General features: G+C 38.8%; 1 protein-coding gene across 15 annotated transcripts in view; it reads right to left on the minus strand.

Moving 5' to 3' along the window:
- Positions 1 to 17,272, minus strand: part of BMPR1B (bone morphogenetic protein receptor type 1B) — a 265,345-nt gene that overhangs the window by 38,298 nt on the left and 209,775 nt on the right. For 3 of the 15 annotated variants that reach the window (XM_083834580.1, XM_083834571.1, XM_083834578.1), the window contains one exon: positions 7,515 to 7,733. The exons of 11 other annotated variants lie outside the window; for them this stretch is intronic. The gene's annotated coding sequence lies outside the window, so the exon portion shown is untranslated. Of the gene's footprint in view, positions 1 to 6,107; positions 6,779 to 7,514; positions 7,734 to 17,272 lie in introns of those variants that run through there. One more of the 15 variants, XM_083834572.1, reaches the window with a different exon arrangement.

Consider the following 17,272-nt stretch of genomic DNA (forward strand, 5'->3'; position numbering starts at 1 on the left):
GTAACAGTAAAACATTTTTTATTGGTGACAATTATAATAACAAAGAAGGAAAAAAGGATCATGACAGTCTCCTTTTGCTCGATATTCAAGGCTACCATACAAAACTAGGAAAGGCCAGATGCCAAGACCTGCACAATTGATCCAAAAGCACAGTAAACAAAATCTGGCATTAAAAATACCAGAAAAATGAAAACAACATGCACTCCTTTTCAGTGTATGACTGTATTGCACTAGGGAGCTTCAAATGAGGTTGGCATCAAATGGTGATTGAAAATAGCTTTAATCTGATATACATATACCCATTGTAATAAAATGGCATACTAACAGAAATGTAGCAGTGTTGGGTTTATCTTGTATGATTTGCTTCATTTTACACCTCTGTTGGAGTTGCTATGCACCAAAGCATGTACAACCTTCTCATCTCTATAGTTCAAAATTTGGATGTTTTTGCTTTCATTCATGATGTAAATAGCAAGGGTTACAATCAGATATAATTTAAACAATTTGTCAAGGCAGTTTTCTTAAATTAAAAACAAATAACCTGTCCCTATTATTGGAATTCTCACTGAATACCAATATAGCTATACGTATCTGCTACTAATTTATTTTTTTTTTCAGAAAATGCTTTAGCATTTGGCTTGAACAGGATAAGCACCCTTCTCCCATAAAGTCTGTGTAAACTATCTTAATCATACTTGATATTATTAGTTAAGTTCAGCATGGAATGTAACAAGCTGTGACAAAACCACTGAGACGAGACCCCTCAAATTAATACTCAAATTAATGCCATATTACTTGTAAATTAAAATTGCAAAGGCTTCTTTGGTGTCATAACCCACGGAAAGCTCCCATATAATTTGCTGTCCGCCATTACATCATAGTTTGATTGAGTGTTACTTTTTCCTGGTTTCCTCTCATTTCTGCTATCCACAGTTAATCTATGTCATTTTTCATTTGGAAAAAATGAGAACCCATTGGCTGTCTTCTCATAACATGAGATACTGTACCAACAGATAGAAAAAAGCACAAAAGAAAGACTTATTTCAAAATTCCAAAGGAAAGACCCTGCAAAGTGTTTTAGCCTGCCTTCCAGACACAGTGAAGTCTAGCTATATACCCGCTGTAACTTTCCTCTATTAAAGAATTTCTACAATTCTATTAAACCCCTCACTTAATTCTACTGTTCATAATCATCTAGTTCCACTTGTAATTGTTCCATTCCAAAGAGAAACTTTTTTAATATAAATTACCTTTTCATTCATCTCTGCAAATGTTAAAAAAAAGTATTTCACATCCTCAGTAAGATATCAAAATTTTCCTTTTTTCTAATCTTTTTGAGAGCACAGCAAATCTACAAGTAGCATATGCTGGATCTACCATTACACTTTTCTGAATTGTGTGTTCTTGTCCCATTAAATATGAATAAACATTTAGCGAATGTTTATGGAAAAGTGCTACTGTTTTACGCATGTATGAGGGTAATAGGTAATAAAACTGGACCACTAAGACAAATATTCCATAAACACTGAGATCCAGGGTCCAATCTGAGAATGACCATCTCTCCTGGCTTCATTCTGAAAAAGACTGAGTCATGACCGAGCATCATCTGTCAAAAAAATCAGAGGAGATAAGGTACAGCTACATCACACCTGTTCTGTTCTCCTTGAAGTGTTAGTCATTAAGGTACTACAAAATCAGACATTTCAGATGCACATTAGCCTAGCTTTGTATGATAACATGCAGAAATTTAGGTTTGCCATGGTTGAATTACTTTATGTAGTTTCATTTATCAATTTGGTTCACACTGAATGCCTACATCTACTTTTCAAGATAACCTCAAATGGAAATGAAGTTACTGAATAGTAGCTTACAGTGTACAAAGGCACATTAAATGATAGTCTCATGTCTTTGCCAAATTTGCAATATTCCTTACCACAGAAAACAAATTTAACTATTTCAGTGAAACTGCCGAAGCAATTTATTTGAAAGACGGGTTATTTTTATCTCTCATCACTTTTATGTAACAAACCTTTCTTTTTCATTTCTTCCTTGACAGCATCTTGGGACACTGTCAAGCCAACGTAATCAAAACTCATGAACTACACCAACTAAAGCTCAGCTGCAAAACCCCATCTATGAGCATCACTGGATCAAAACAGGGAATGGAAGCTCAGATAACAAGATGTGAGATGAGCAGTCTGGACGTTAAACTGCAGACAGCATTCAGGGTCTGTGCCACAGTACCTTCAGCAACTTTTTATGGAAAGAGAGACAGGAAGATTGCTATTACAGACCAAAGCTTGTTACTTCTGTTCTTAAGCTGCAAATCCCCACACGTGCTTGCAGTTCCCAGCAGCAAACACTGAATGCCACCATCATGATATTTGGCCAACGCCTTTGCAAGCAATCTTGAAAACCTCCCTGAACACTAGCAAGAGAAAAAGAATTTCAGACAGGAAGCAATACTATCTGATGTTGTTACTACTGAATTATGCTTTGCTATCTGATCTCTAAGAAGGCATCAAAGATAGTAATGGACAAGCTGTAGATTTTTATTTCTTATCATTTCAGATAATACTCTGATTGACTGTGGCATTAAGAGAATGAGAAGCATTTAAGAAAAGCAGCAACAGACAGCCTTCACCCTGTGGCACTCTCAGATGCATTTAATAAATCATCACCACTCCTCTTCCCTTTTCCAAGGAAAAGAAACCCAAGAATGCTATGCCCGGTAGTCAAGATAAATATAGTGGCTGGAAGATAAAAATATCAGCTAGCTCTCTCACTCCAACACCAAAAACTGCACCTGTACATTAAAATGTACTGAGCAGGTGCCCCTGCCACGCTTGCAGGAGCCAGTGCCCTTCTGACTGATTTGCTTTGGCTGTTCTTCAGTAGATGTGACATACATACCTCCAGATCAGCCTAGAGAGCAACCTTCTTCATTGTTCTCAAACTCCTGTTTCAATCCTGCTATGTAATTGTTCCCTCTCACTTCTCTTAACAAATTGTGTAGAGTTCACAGGAAGAAGAAATAGCTGTTATATAGCTATCTTATAGCATAAGCATGTGCTATTTTTAATGGTATTTCTTAAGGACATGTTTTAGTGATGGGATTCAGTAGGTCAGGCTGATGACTGGAGTTGGTGATCTTGAAGGTCTTTTCCAACCTAAATGATTCTATAGAACCACAGAATATCCTGAGTTGGAAGGGACCAACAAGAATCATTGAGTGCAACTCCTGGCTCCACACAGGACCACCCAAAAAATCAGACCACATGTCTGAGAGCATTGTCCAAAAACTTCTTGAACTCTAGCAGGCTTGGTGCTGTGACCACTGCCCTGGGGAGCCTGTCCCAGTGCCCGACCACCTCTGGGTGCAGAACCTTTCCCTATCACCCAGCCTGACCCTCCCCTGTCCCAGCTCCATGCCGTTCCCTCGGGTCCTGTCGCTGTCCCCAGAGAGCAGAGCTCAGCGCCTGCCCCTCCGCTCCCCTCGTGAGGGGGCTGCAGGCCGCCATGAGGCCTCCCCTCGGCCTGCTCTGCTCTGGGCTGAACAAACCAACAGACCTCAGCTGATCTTCACACACCTTCCTCTCTAGACGCTTCACCATCTTTGTAGCCCTCCTTTGTACACTCTCTTAACAGTTCTATGTCCTTTTTGTACAGTGGTGCCCAGAACTGCACACAGGACTTGAGGTGAGGCCGCAGCAGAGCAGAGCGGGACAATCACTTCCCTCAACCAACAACTAGCAATGCTGTGCATGATGCACCCCAGAGTATGGGTGGCCCTCCTGGCTGCCAGGGCACGCTGCTGGCTCATGTTCAACTTGCCGTAAACCAGAACCCACAGATCCCTTTTTGCGGAGCTGCTGTCCAGCCTCTCACCCCCAAAACTGTACATACAGCCTGGGTTGCTCCATCCTAGGTACAAAATCCAGCACTTGCTCCTATGAAACTTTACATTGTTGGTGATTGCCCAGCCCTCTGATTTGTCAAGATCTCTCTGCAAGGCCTCTCCACCCTCAAGGGAGTCAACAGCTCCTCCCAGTTTAATGTCATCCACAAACTTACTTAGTATGCATTCGAGTCTTTCATCCAAATCATTTATATAAAAACATTAAAGAATCATAGCTCCATTTTGGGGCTGTTTCTCCATATAACTTTCTTTCAACTTGGTTTATCGTTTAGCTCATCACAAGTGCTTCCCAGATCATCTGCTCCCTACGAATTTCCATCAAGTGCCCATCTATCTGCCAGGAGGGCAGATTAGTTGGTATCTGAAGCAAGCACTAGTATGTTTTGATCATTTTTCAGGGGTAGATGCCATCAACACCCCTAAATCACGTGTGGTTATGACACACTCACCAACTCAATTTTGCTGAATGAAGCACTCGAGTATCTGCGAGACTTTTTCTACCCCAAGGCAAATGCCACCCTGCCAAGTCACCAGGCCAGGCGGCGTTTGAAGTAATTGAACAAGTGACAGGATAAATTCTTGCACTGTTCAGCTGCCAGAGCAGAGAGCAAACTGAACTGACTGCTGCTACTGTTGGCCCAACCACACACACTGAATAGGGGTCTGAGCTGCATGGATAGAAATAGTACGCAATGAAGAAGATCTCTGTGTTTGAGAAGGAGGACTGAGGCACAAAACTTGTCTTCTGCAAACGCGGCTGAAAGCAACATAAAATGCCATTGACTTATTCACTTTGACAGAAAACAAATCAATCCATTTAAAGGGGGGGGGGGTGAAAGGCATCTCTATTGCAAACCAAAATTAATTGCATGCGTGAAACAACAATAATCAATTCTGACCACAGACGTAAGTGCTATGGTTTTCCCAAAGTGTTTGAGCAGCCTGAAAGCATTTCCCTGTCTGCACACTTCAGAGCATCTGCTGAGCTCATCTGCACATGCCATCCACCCCTGATGGCACTGCCACCAAAGAATCAGTTGGTCCCCTCCGGCAGGCTGCCACACACCGCCACCTCCGGAAGACAGGGAACATGCTGTCAGACCCACTGGGTTTGCTAGGCTTGTTTTTTAACATAATCATATATGTGTCTAAGGAAGAAATATTTATTGCGAACACCGCTAGAACTAGTATCCCACGTGCACAGCTCCTTGAACAGAAGTTTTAAGAGTTGTGTGACTACCTTTTCTTAAACATTCTCTACAGAGTTTGGAGCAAGAAACAATTCTGGACGAATGTAAAACTGGTCTTTTTCAGCACCCAGCTATACATGAACAGTGATGAAAACAAGCTCTGGGAGAAAAAATACATTTCTTTTAGTTATTTTGGTATTTCTCCTTTTAATTAGTGTTTAAGATGTATAGAATAGATGCTGATTTTAATAAGCACCAACATACATGTGTTATACGCTGCCATCATAACTTTAAAATCAGACAGAAAGGTGCCTATTGCTAAGGCTAAAACCAGTTCCGACTCTATAATTTATGCTCAAAATGCAAAGTTGGCATCAAACTTGGTCGTTATCACTAAAAAAAATACTTTTAAATTAATTTCAAAAGTAAAGATTAATATTAAAGTATATTCCCTCGTAAATTGTCAGGCTGAATGCCAAGTATCAGGACTTCTAAAAATCTCTTCTTCTTCACTAAAAGGAGAATCGGAAATCTTTTGTTTTAGCTGCAGTATTTTCTCTGGAAATATACCATCTCTCTCCTTAAACCTAAACTGACAAAAAAGGACCTAAGCGTTTGCAGATCTTCAGGACAACTCCCCAGAAGGGTGCAACACAACCTTCAAACACAAAATGCCGCTGGCACGCCATGGCCATAGAAGAGCAGAGAGAAGAGGCACGTAGCAAGCATCAGACTGCCTGCTGCCCCACGGGACAGCCCCACACTGCCATGCCTTACTCCAGTTAAGCTGCCTTTTTTTTTTTTCTTTTTTTTCCCCAATCACACGTTTCCCTCTATAACCTTTCAGCAAAACTTCATTTTTTTTTTTTAAGTCTCTTTAAAGCACTCTTAAAAAATAAATTAAAAAGGGAAAAAAAAAAGAAAAAAAAAAGAAGAAAATGGAAGGGGGGGGGAAAAAAAAGCACTTTGTGAGCTGGAATGCTAAGCCATCTACTTACAGGCAGTTTCTGTGGGCTCGCTACATAGCTGCCAGATTCCCCGAAGATGAGAGTCATGTGAGGAGGCAGAGCGTGGTTCAGAGGGCTCGAGCTAAGAAAACACAGCACCGTGCGCTGGGCTAATCCTGCACCTGTGGTGTGTTATTCGGCGGCAAAGAAATGCAGTCCAGGCTGCCTCTGCCTAATGCAGCTCAGCTGTTTTTCTCAGCACTCCCTTTGATTGTAAGCTGGCAAACAATGTTATTTCAACCAGGCACAAAGCAATATTCAGGCTGCATAGGATATGACAGTAGAAAGGTGAAAGAAAAAGAAAATCCTGGAATTACAAATAAAATAGAGACGTTGAGCAATACAGGATTTGTAACTATTTCCAGATGACTACAAGCAGGTTCCAAAGTTAGGATGTGAAATGCACACTGGTGCTCCCCTTTTGCTCCCCAGCTCCCTTTAAAGTGGGTCTGCCTGTGCCAGGGATACACCACAGTGGTTCTCATTTATCTAGCTCAACACAAGGTCTCCAGTCAGTGCAATCAAGAGAAGGGCTGATGGCTTTTAGGCTTCTCGTGGTTTACCTTGTAGGCAAAATAAAAAATGCCACTGGAGAAGAGATGATGGTTTTATTAAAACAGATGGCAGGGATTTGTTCTCTCTCTCTCTCTTTTTTTTTTTTTTTTTTAAAGAAGGGGCCACCAAAGAGGTCTTCAAGTCACTGCTAGGATACCTAGCTTTTGAGAGCGTGACACCAAAAAAAAAGGTAGGAAACTTAACAATAACTATATGCAAAGAGAAGGAAAATCTGGTCCCTTGCCAGAAAGACAGCAAATATTTAACTCCAAGGCGGAGGCATCATAGTTGGGAACAATCAATTATCCTGATATTTATAGGATAACCAGTATTAAAAATACCCTGCAATTGTGATCTGCAAATGTATTTAACAAAAAATATTATTTAAAAAGAAAACAACGGTCACAGGTTATTGATTTTTTTACATCTTGGGAAGAACTTAGTTAGATTTTAACTCTAACACAAGGAAAGATAATCTTGTAATATACATTTATTCCAGATAACAGTCATTTAATACACAATACCTCCTTCATATAACACATAACATCTACCATTTCCAAGTTAGTATATAACTGATGGAGCTGACTTATAGGTACTGTTCCTTATCAGCTTTTTTTTCTTTTTGATATTAAGCTGTAAACATGAGATGCTGCATTCACAATATGCGCATGGGATTTCCTACTTAAACGCTTTTCTCCACAAAATGATACTTTAATTTCCACTCCATTGTTATCTAATCTAATTCCAAGTTTGGAAACTACTAACAAAAATATGAGATATCTGAGCTTTTGAAAATTATGTATCCAATTTCTTGTTGGAAAGTTTATTGCTGTTGCTGCTTACCAGTGGGATTATTTCCAAAAAAAATGTTTATTTTCTTTAGATAAAATATGTGTTTTAGAAGAGTTATATTCCTCAGAGAAAATGTTCAAAACTAATCAGGAACTATCCAAATTTTCAATTGACTTTGTGCAGAAGGGCTCCCTTGTCAGGATGCTGAGTGAAAGCAGTACAATTCCTAGTGCAACAATCACAGATAGGTATCCGGATATTCAATGTGATCTATAGAGGAGAAGGAAGAAACAAGACTTTATGCAACAAAAAATAAACCAAATACATTTCCTTAAAAAAAAAAAAAATAATAATATATATATATATAACCCTTGGAAATGCTCTATTTTCTTTTTTTTTTTTTAAACAGTCTTATCCACACTTTCTTCAAACTATTCAATACTAGCAGATTACTCTCTGCTATCAGAGGCGATGTTTGTATTTTAATTCCTCCGTATCATTTGGTATGTTCCAGCTGCATCCCTACTTTAGAGAACCACTGCTATATGCTAACAAGATCATGTGCACCATGTGAAAGAGATAAATGACATACATTCCTCTGTCAAGGCAATGTCATGAGATGGGCTGGCTCAAAACTTCTTGAGCTTCGCGGTGGTGTTCCTAGCAGCCATCACACTCCTGTTCATCTCTCTGAGAGCATCCCATTTGTTGCCTTGTCTTCTTTTATTATTTTTTTTTTTTTTTAACTGTTACTGGGATAGCTGCATGTGAAGGGACGAGGAGGCCTCCCCTGCCTTTTGGCCTCTCCTACCGTCATTTCCATGCTTTCAGACTTCTCCTCCTAAAATGAGGATGCACACAGATTCTGAAATGAATTACAAAGCCAATTTGCATTAAACTTCAGGAGGTTTATGCGGTAAGTCTAAAACAACCAAAATGATGCAAAGCAGCCCTCCTCTCTCACCCCTACCCATGCTCCCCAGTGACATCTCATTTTACAGCTAGGGAACGAGGACCCAAAGGTCACAGGTTTATTCATCCGGTTAGCTCACAGCTCAGCTCAACTTCACATGTGAGCCCGGGCTTTCCAAGGGGAAAAGCTCTGCGTTGTGTTGACTTTTGCTTCAGCTGCAGCCTGGAACAAGTCGGGAAGGGAAGGGAAGGGAAGGGAAGGGAAGGGAAGGGAAGGGAAGGGAAGGGAAGGGAAGGGAAGGGAAGGGAAGGGAAGGGAAGGGAAGGGAAGGGAAGGGAAGGGAAGGGAAGGGAAGGGAAGGGAAGGGAAGGGAAGGGAAGGGAAGGGAAGGGAAGGGAAGGGAAGGGAAGTCCAACCAGCAGCCCAGACTCCTCAACTCCAAGAACCAGAGCCCAAGCTCAAATCATTTGAAAATGGATCAGTAAATCTCAAGACAAAGATATTCAATGGCTTCTCCAAAGCTTCTACCAATGAGTGTGTGGAGGAGCAAGGACTTACCTGCAGTTTTCCATATCCTAAGCAAGTGCCCTAACCCTATGTTGTCCACACACCTTTTCATATGAACACCCAAAACAAAGATCAAAACTTATTAAAAAAAAAAAAAAGGGTGAAAGATTGGAAAAACAATGAAATACATGGAAGCTGAAACATAATCGAGACTGATAAAAAAAATCTTTAAGTAGGAACATCTTTTATATATAATTATTTTTCCAACTGGTCACCCACCTAAATGTTTACGTTTAATCAGCTTTTGAAAGTGGTGGACTAGATGGCTGTGGAGACTAGAAACTAGGTATGGAGACTGATTTACATGTCACCAGTTAAAATTCATCAGAAGTCAGGAAAAGCTGGCTGTTCAATTGCCTTTCCGAAACCAGAACATTGTCCTGGCTGAAATTCTTCAAGTAGATATCGACCTCTCACCACCTATATTTGTAATTTCCAGTAAATATCTTTCTTGCAAGTTGAAGAGCTGAGGTGAAAGATCGTGTAGGGAAATTGGCAGAAGTATAGAAGACCATTTACGCTTGAGGCAATGAAGCATTGTTGCTTTGTTATTTAAATTTCATGGATAAACAGGCAACTTTTGTTCCAGAGGTAATAATAATATAGCATTTCTCGTGAGTGCTGAATCTACTCTTTTTTTTTTTTTTCCTTTCTTTTCCCTCTTTTTTCCCTGAAGCTTGCATTTAACCCTATTACAAAGGAAAGACTACCACTCTACATTCAGGAACCATGCCAAAGTGCTTGTCAGGAAAAAAAAAAATATATATATATACATATATATAAAATATATATATACAAAAAGGCATCTTACTTACATTAATACATTTAAAATGTCATAAAAAAACACAGCTCCAGCACAAAATACAATAATTGCCAGCTGCCTAATTATTTTCTCATCCTCTTTCAGCCCTCAACACAATGCCTCCTTTAGGCTCACTGCCAATGCCGTTTAGAACATTAAAAATATCCCCAATATCTGCAGAGATTTTGTGTGGCTAAATGTACTCTGATGGATAAAATTGAAGCAAATCTAAGAGCAAACTGATCCTATTTACTTTAAATGATGAGAGAAGCGAGACCACTGTGTGATGTAAACTTATCCGGGGGTTTGCATCCGTATTTGCAGAAGAACAGTTCAGTGATAGGAGGTTAGAGGTGGCTGAGGACAAATTTGGGTTCCCAATTAACACTAGCGAGCCATGAAAGCCTTGTCTGCTAGGCGCCATCACACACAAACTATCCTCCCACTGCACCGGGCCCTTGCTCTCTGCCGGGTTCAGTGTCTCCTTACTTGCTCAACAGTGTAAGCAGAGGGATCATTAGTTATGACTGGTAGAGTCTAGGAGATAATGTTGACTCTTATTTCAGGAACTATTAAGCTATAAACACTGCTCTGAAAGCCATTTATCTGCATTTGAAGATAAACAGAGAAGCTACTCAATTAACTAGATTGCAAGAAATAAGCTACAGATGCCAAAGTGAGTCACTTTTAAATTCCAAAAAGGAAAATGTGTGCATTTAATAAGCACAATTTTATACTGCAAAATTACTGACATGGAAGTTCATAAGCAGCATAGCTAAACCGTTCTGAAATGTCTGATAAAGGAACACAAATCAAAGTGTAATTACAAAACAGTTAATTCCAAGCAATGCAAATTACATGCACTTACAGTTTGCAAGTTACTACCAGAGATAACAGTTTTGAAGTATACCATTATAAAGTGGAAATCCTTGTAGAACAGTATTTAAATTTTATCTCCACATCATTACAGTTTGAAAATGAGATGCTATCCCAGACCTTTGCAAGGAAGATAAATGCTGAACCTGTCATGCCTGAATCTGCACTTGCTAGGGAGAACATTCTTGCCCAGATAAGCAACAGAGTATGAAATTATTTTCCTGAGTCTTGCCAAATAACCACCCCCCCCCTTTTTTTTTTTTACTGAATACTATTTATCTATTTGTCAAATCTCTTTGAGATCTCTATGGTATTAATTTAAGAAAATTAAAAGAAAAAAAGCACCAAACCACTAAAAAGCGTAACCACAAGACAGTTTCCAATATCCTTTAAAGTATGCAAAATGCAAGGCATTCTATGTGTCGAGAAAAAGATGGATTTTTTTTTTTTTGTCACAACAATTAAAAACCTGATCTTTCCTTGTGCTTCCAGATGCCAGCGCCTTTCAAGGCAGCTTGGAGGTCAGCCTGGGGAACACGCAGGTGTGCAGTGTGTTGGCAGCTGAAAGCTTGTGAGGCTGCGCTGAAATCCTATCCCCCCCCCCTCCACATTCCTGCGGGCATTATAAACGCTCCCTGAAGGAATATTATCCTAATGCGGACTAATTTTCCGCAAACAACCCCAACCTCATTAAACCTATTCTTTATCAGCATTGTTCAAAGCCATTTTTCTGGTAATATTGAACTCCCTTATGCCCATCTAAAAAGAAAAGAAACTCCTTTTATGTTCTATCTGGTATCGCTTCTCCTATTCAGGTCCACTGGCACTACACAATAGCTTCAATAAAAATATTCAGTTTCATCATATGGTAGTAAAGACTACGACACAGAGATTAAGAGAGTTATGTTCCCATAAATATAGAGTAAAGGACCATTCTCCAAGCGGGGTCTGATAGATTTATATGGGTGATCCCAGCTTGCAGGCAAGCCCAAATGAATTAGAAGGACAGTATTCCTAAAGCAGGTGTTCTCCTGGACTTGTGGTTCCTCATGCTCCTGAAATGACCTCATACCCTTCCCTAGACAAATCCTTCTGGCCTTCAGTGGGATCACATAGATTTAATTTTCTTAAGATGAATACCCACTGCCATTAAAATGATTTAAACATTTGAACGTGCTTTCACTTAGCTTTGTTGTGGAGCCAAAATAAGAACTAGCTTGCATGCTCGCATTCAGGTACAAAGAAAGAAAGAGGGAAAGAAAGCATAACACAGCAGCGAGGCTATGACATACAGAATTTGTATTCTCATCCCACGGTGAAGACTACCTAATTATGGGATCTCATCCCAGTTGCTCTGCAATGCAGCCTGCCCACCTGCAAATCATTGGTGCAAACAATAATGTTCTTTTAAAAGTGTTTCTTGTTTGCAGATGAAAACCGTTGTTGTTAAAGGATTGGCACAAGAATAGCATATAGACTCTTAGACTCTTCCTCTGCTCCATCCAGATTGTCTTGAACGGCCTGAAGCTCCGCATAGAGCACAGGATAACAAAATACAGAAAGGAGCCAGAGCCAGAGGATATCTGCCTGTTGTAACCACACAGTCCTGAAATGATAAAACCAGTTGTACCGTAAATTGCTTGCTCTGAGGAAAACAGTAGACAAAACAGCATTTTATTTTCCATTGATTCTTCTGCCTGCTGTTCAACAAAGAAGAACCCAAGAGGAATTGCCAGGAATAAGAGCATTGGGAAAAAGAAAGACAGGCAAAAGCACAGGGAGAAGGCAAGCCATGCATCCACACTCTTTGGCCAGTTCACTGCAAGTCAGTGGAGATTCTTTTGAAGGAAGCAAAACTATAAATACATAACCCATGAGGGCTCCAAATCAGAGGAACAAAGAGTTAGTTACACTGAAACGATCACTGGGAAAATTAAATATTTGAAATATTGAAATTATTTAATATTAGAAATATTGCTACTATACAATATAATAAAGTCAGTATATGCAATGCAAGTATGAAAGCCATGGTCCTCATAACCGCTGCTCACATGTGCACAGTGAACAGAAATCTGTGGTATAACACTGTTATCATATGCATCTAACCCTATAAAAGACATATTAAGTAACTTCTTAAATGAAATTCGCTGTTTATCAACAGACTTGTGAAACAAGCCAAAGCAATAAACCACATCTAGGATAGCCCTAAGCAAAAATTCAGCCACTCCATCCTCCAGACAGCTCAATTACGGACTGTACTGGGGAGAAGCCACTCGCAATATTGCATATTGCATGTGTGCTGATATCCACGTGGTACCAACTATAGCCAGAAAGACTCCTCATGCCTTCTTTACCACTCTGAAAAGGAAAATACGTGGGTCATGTTTTACACCATTTAAAAATAAAAGCATTTCCCATAATTAGGGGGTTGGACTAGATGACCTGTAAGGTTCCTTCCAACCCAAAATGTTCTATGATTCTATAATTTACTGTTCTCTTCTTCAAATTACTATCTTTTTCATATTTTAAGTTCCTGCTTTCCCTCACCCTCCTTTGCTCCAGAATGTTTTAAGCACTTTTTCCTTTTTCTCTGTCCTTTTTTTAAAAAAAAAATATATATATATTTGTTTGGATACTTTTTTCTTCATTGAGTTTCCTTTTAAATAAATCAAGTAAGTTTCTTTGCAACAACTTATTTCCCCTCCATCAGCTTACATTTTCTTCGTCTGTTTCTTTCTCACCTGCTTTTCGTCTCTTTTCTTCTACATCCTCATCACTCTTCCAGCCCTTCACTCCTCTCACTTTCCTTGTACAAGCTCGCTGATCTTTTCCCCCTTTCTCTCACTTATTTTCTCCCCACTTCCTTAAATATGTATGTCAAAACCATCTGAACCCCACTCCTTTCTCAGCCTTTGTTGCCCTGCCCGACTTTCATACCCATTTAAAAGCACATGCAATACGGACCATAAATTATACTTAAATTATGCCATATTAAGTATACCATGTCGGTATGTAGGAAACCATAATATTTACCTCTTTGGAGGGAATGTCTTTCATGGATGAGTTAGTCAGAATCACAGTTTGTACATCCGTCTGTGTGCAATACTAGTGGACTTAAGTAACTGCTAGCTAATCCCCACAGTTGTGACTGCCTGACACAACGCATTTCAACGGCATTCAGCAGTAACTCAAAACATCATTAAAATCTTAGCTGACTGTACTGTGGGGAAAAAAGTGTTGGACTCCCACTAAGTAAGACTAAGCCTGCATTTTTTGTGCAGCTATCCCTTCCTTACAAGAGAGGAAAGCAGCTTGTGTACACTTTTCATGGAAGACAGAAGCAGGAGAACACAGGCCGCTTCTACGGATTTCGGCTGAGATCCAATCTGAAGTTTACTGAGCTTCCATTAGCCCACTAAAAGTTAATTAGAAGCCTTGACCTCAATGAAAGCCAATGAGAAGTTGCAACTAATGCCAACAAACTACAATAGCATGGGTCCTCACATGAAATTAAAAGACAGTGGCTGTCCACAGATATGAAATAAATAATCAAAATTAGATTATTCTTTCCCTTTTCTTCTTTTTAGCTATTTTAAAAAAGATGGAAATTATCATCCAGATGAATTTTCATTTCTTTAAGGTCCACTCAATCTCTAAAAATAATCCAAGTCATGAGAACAAGGGGCCTGTAGCAAATATGTGTTTCAAGCTGAGATGCTGTGTAATTTCACAGAGAAAGAAAAATATTTTCACAAGCTTTCAACTTTTCATTTGTATAAAATAGTTTATTTTATAGCTAGGTAAAGATGTAAAACTAAACTTCTTCATTAGTGTAATGTACTGTAAGTCACTATAAACACTGTTAACATAACTAAATGCATGAATTGTACAACAATTTCCATCTGAATATATAAGGGAGTAGATGCCAAATATAGGGTAAAATAATATAATAACAAGTCAGCTTTCTTCTATAAAATAGCAGAATTCTTAAAGAATGTGTTGGTGGTCAAATCTCTGACAAATAAGAGGTTGTTTCCTTGCTACACAGCCTGATCATTGGTCTGGTCAATCTTTACTAAGGAACAAGAAAATCTATTTGGATATTCTGTAAATATGCACAGGGAGTATTATTTTCCTATAAAGTCATCTGAAATTACTCACTACCAGCTTGTATTTCTTATTGCTGCTCATTTAATGCAGCAGTGCTAAATGAATTCCCTACTCAACTCTGCAATAGAGGAACTATTTTCTAAAGCCCCTTCCTGGGTGGGGACCCTACTGGGTCAACCAACCAGCATCACCGAGCTGCAGCCAGGCAGAAAATGAAAAGGATAAAACAAGTTTTTAAGAATGAATGTGATCACTATATAAATTCACTCACATTCACACGTAATAATTTGTATTTCTACACTAGTCTTCTTTCCAAAGTAGCTTCCCCTTAGACTGGAGGTGGTAGACACAAGTACCACCTACGTGTGTTAATGAAACAGTCTCACCTCCGTGCACAAGCTGGAGGTAAAAAAAAAAAAAAAAAAAAAAAAAAGTTGATCAGTCTCTGCACAGAATATACATTTTTTACCTTCATTTATCAGTGTGTCCAAGGAAACTAAATTAAAAGATTTAGACATGCATTCAGCAGAAAATCAATGTGAACATCAAATTGTTGCTAAATGCAGTATCAGAAAATACATTAGTTTTAACAGCTTTCTTCTGTAAAATATACCATACTTAGATTATAAGTAATTAAGAAATCTGACTCAAAAATTATTTCCTTAGAATATTCCACTTACAGATCCTTACATCTGCAACGCCTACTTTGTTCACAGAAACAAATTACACATAAAACAGACGGCAGAAAAACAAGAATGCCAGTCGGAAATTCAGCTGAAATTATGACTAATGTTTGCCAAATTGATAGTGAGCTACGGTTGTAGGATCCTATTTAGGAACTGAGCTCTGAGGCATGCGTTTCATCTGCCCAGTTGTAGCAAGAAAAATAAGAGGCAGTATTGTTGGGGAAAACATCATATAAACTCTGTTAGCTTTATCTTAGAAGTCAACTTAAAATTGTAGTTTAAAAAAACCTGACTCTTAGCATGAGTAAAATGTGAACCTCAACATCAAGCCAACACTACACAAGCAAGAATGAGGCTTGTAATACTTATTTGACAGAATAAGGTTAAGATATTTATGTTCAAAACAGTCTAGAATGTACTCCAAGAGGAAAAAAAAAGAAAAAAGGTATAATCAACTACATATTTTTGTTATCCAGCACCAGAATTTCTTCTATGAACATAAATGACATAAATCAACAAAGCCTGGAAGGTATACTTCAAGAAAGGGCATCAGATATCCATTTAAAAGTATCCAAAACAAGGATAGTTAAATACAAAAATAACTGAATTAGCACTTTGTAATTTATTCTACATCCTGCCTGCTGCAGTTTCAGTAGGATGTGATACATTCGGCATAAAACACACACACACTTCTTCAGTTTTATCCTCAACAGCACAGTCAATTAAGTCATTAAATTGAGCTGATTAAATTCCAAAGCTGGTTATGTTTCAGGAGAGAAATCAGTGATTTCTACAAACTGTTTGTACATGATCTTAAATCTTCACCCCTTTAAAAACCCTGAATCTAGATAACAAAATCCTGGCTTTGCACTGTTAGTTTTGCCGCCACCACCTCGGGCCAGGATTTCAAGGCAAGATCTTGCACACACACAATTTCTGTTGCTTTCTCTCCATCAGTTAGAGAAAGTCAATTAAAAAAATATGTATTGAAGTAATAGTAGATTGTTTCTCACCTAATCCTTAGCTCACACTGAAAATAAACTGAGTTATGCTGTTAAAATTGAAGGTGAAACCAAGTCCGGAATGAACTGTAATGGATTTGCAGGGTCCCCTTTTGGTTTTCTCATTCATTATCAAATGAGAAATATTGGGGAGACTTGGGAAGAAGTCAAAATCCTTGACTTTAAAACCTCACACCCATTTCATAAGAGATTATTAGGAACAATAGTGTTCTACATCATATTGCTAATTCCCTTCACTAGTAAAAAATGTTTTCAGGTTTAGCAATAATACTGACCGAGTGTTTTAAGACCACTTTTTCCATTCCCTGCAAAATTGCGCCCTCTTAGCGCTCTCAGGAGCTTTTGTTTCTGCCAAAGGCAGATTCAGTTTCTGCCCATAATAGTGGTGGCAAAATGGAGCTCAGCACACTTCTAGCAAGGACCACATGCACTTTGTATAGGTCATTCTATTAGAATAGCTCAGACCAAAATACTGTCATATTAAAAGTGAAAAAAGCGTGCTTTTCAGACATACTTACAAGAAACCAGCACAATCAAGTTACTCTGCCTGCATGTTGTATTTCTTATGCAAATCCAGAAAAGTCCAGCAAAACAGATTAGTTCTCTGATTTTTTGTATGCTTCCTTCAGAGAGCTTTTAAACTACGTGAACAAGAAAAAAAGCCACACACTGAAAAACTCGTTTTTAACCATTGTACCACAGGCCAAACATCTCCCAGAGATACTGGGGAGAACTGAGGAGAATTATTTACAAAACAGACGCGTTAGAAAATTTGCCTTAAATGACTGTAAATCTTGACCCCTTTAAAAAGCCTGAAGCTAGATAACAAAATC

The sequence above is a fragment of the Anser anser genome (genome assembly GCF_964211835.1).
Source record: "Anser anser genome assembly, chromosome: 4".
Classification (NCBI taxonomy): Eukaryota; Metazoa; Chordata; class Aves; order Anseriformes; family Anatidae; genus Anser; species Anser anser.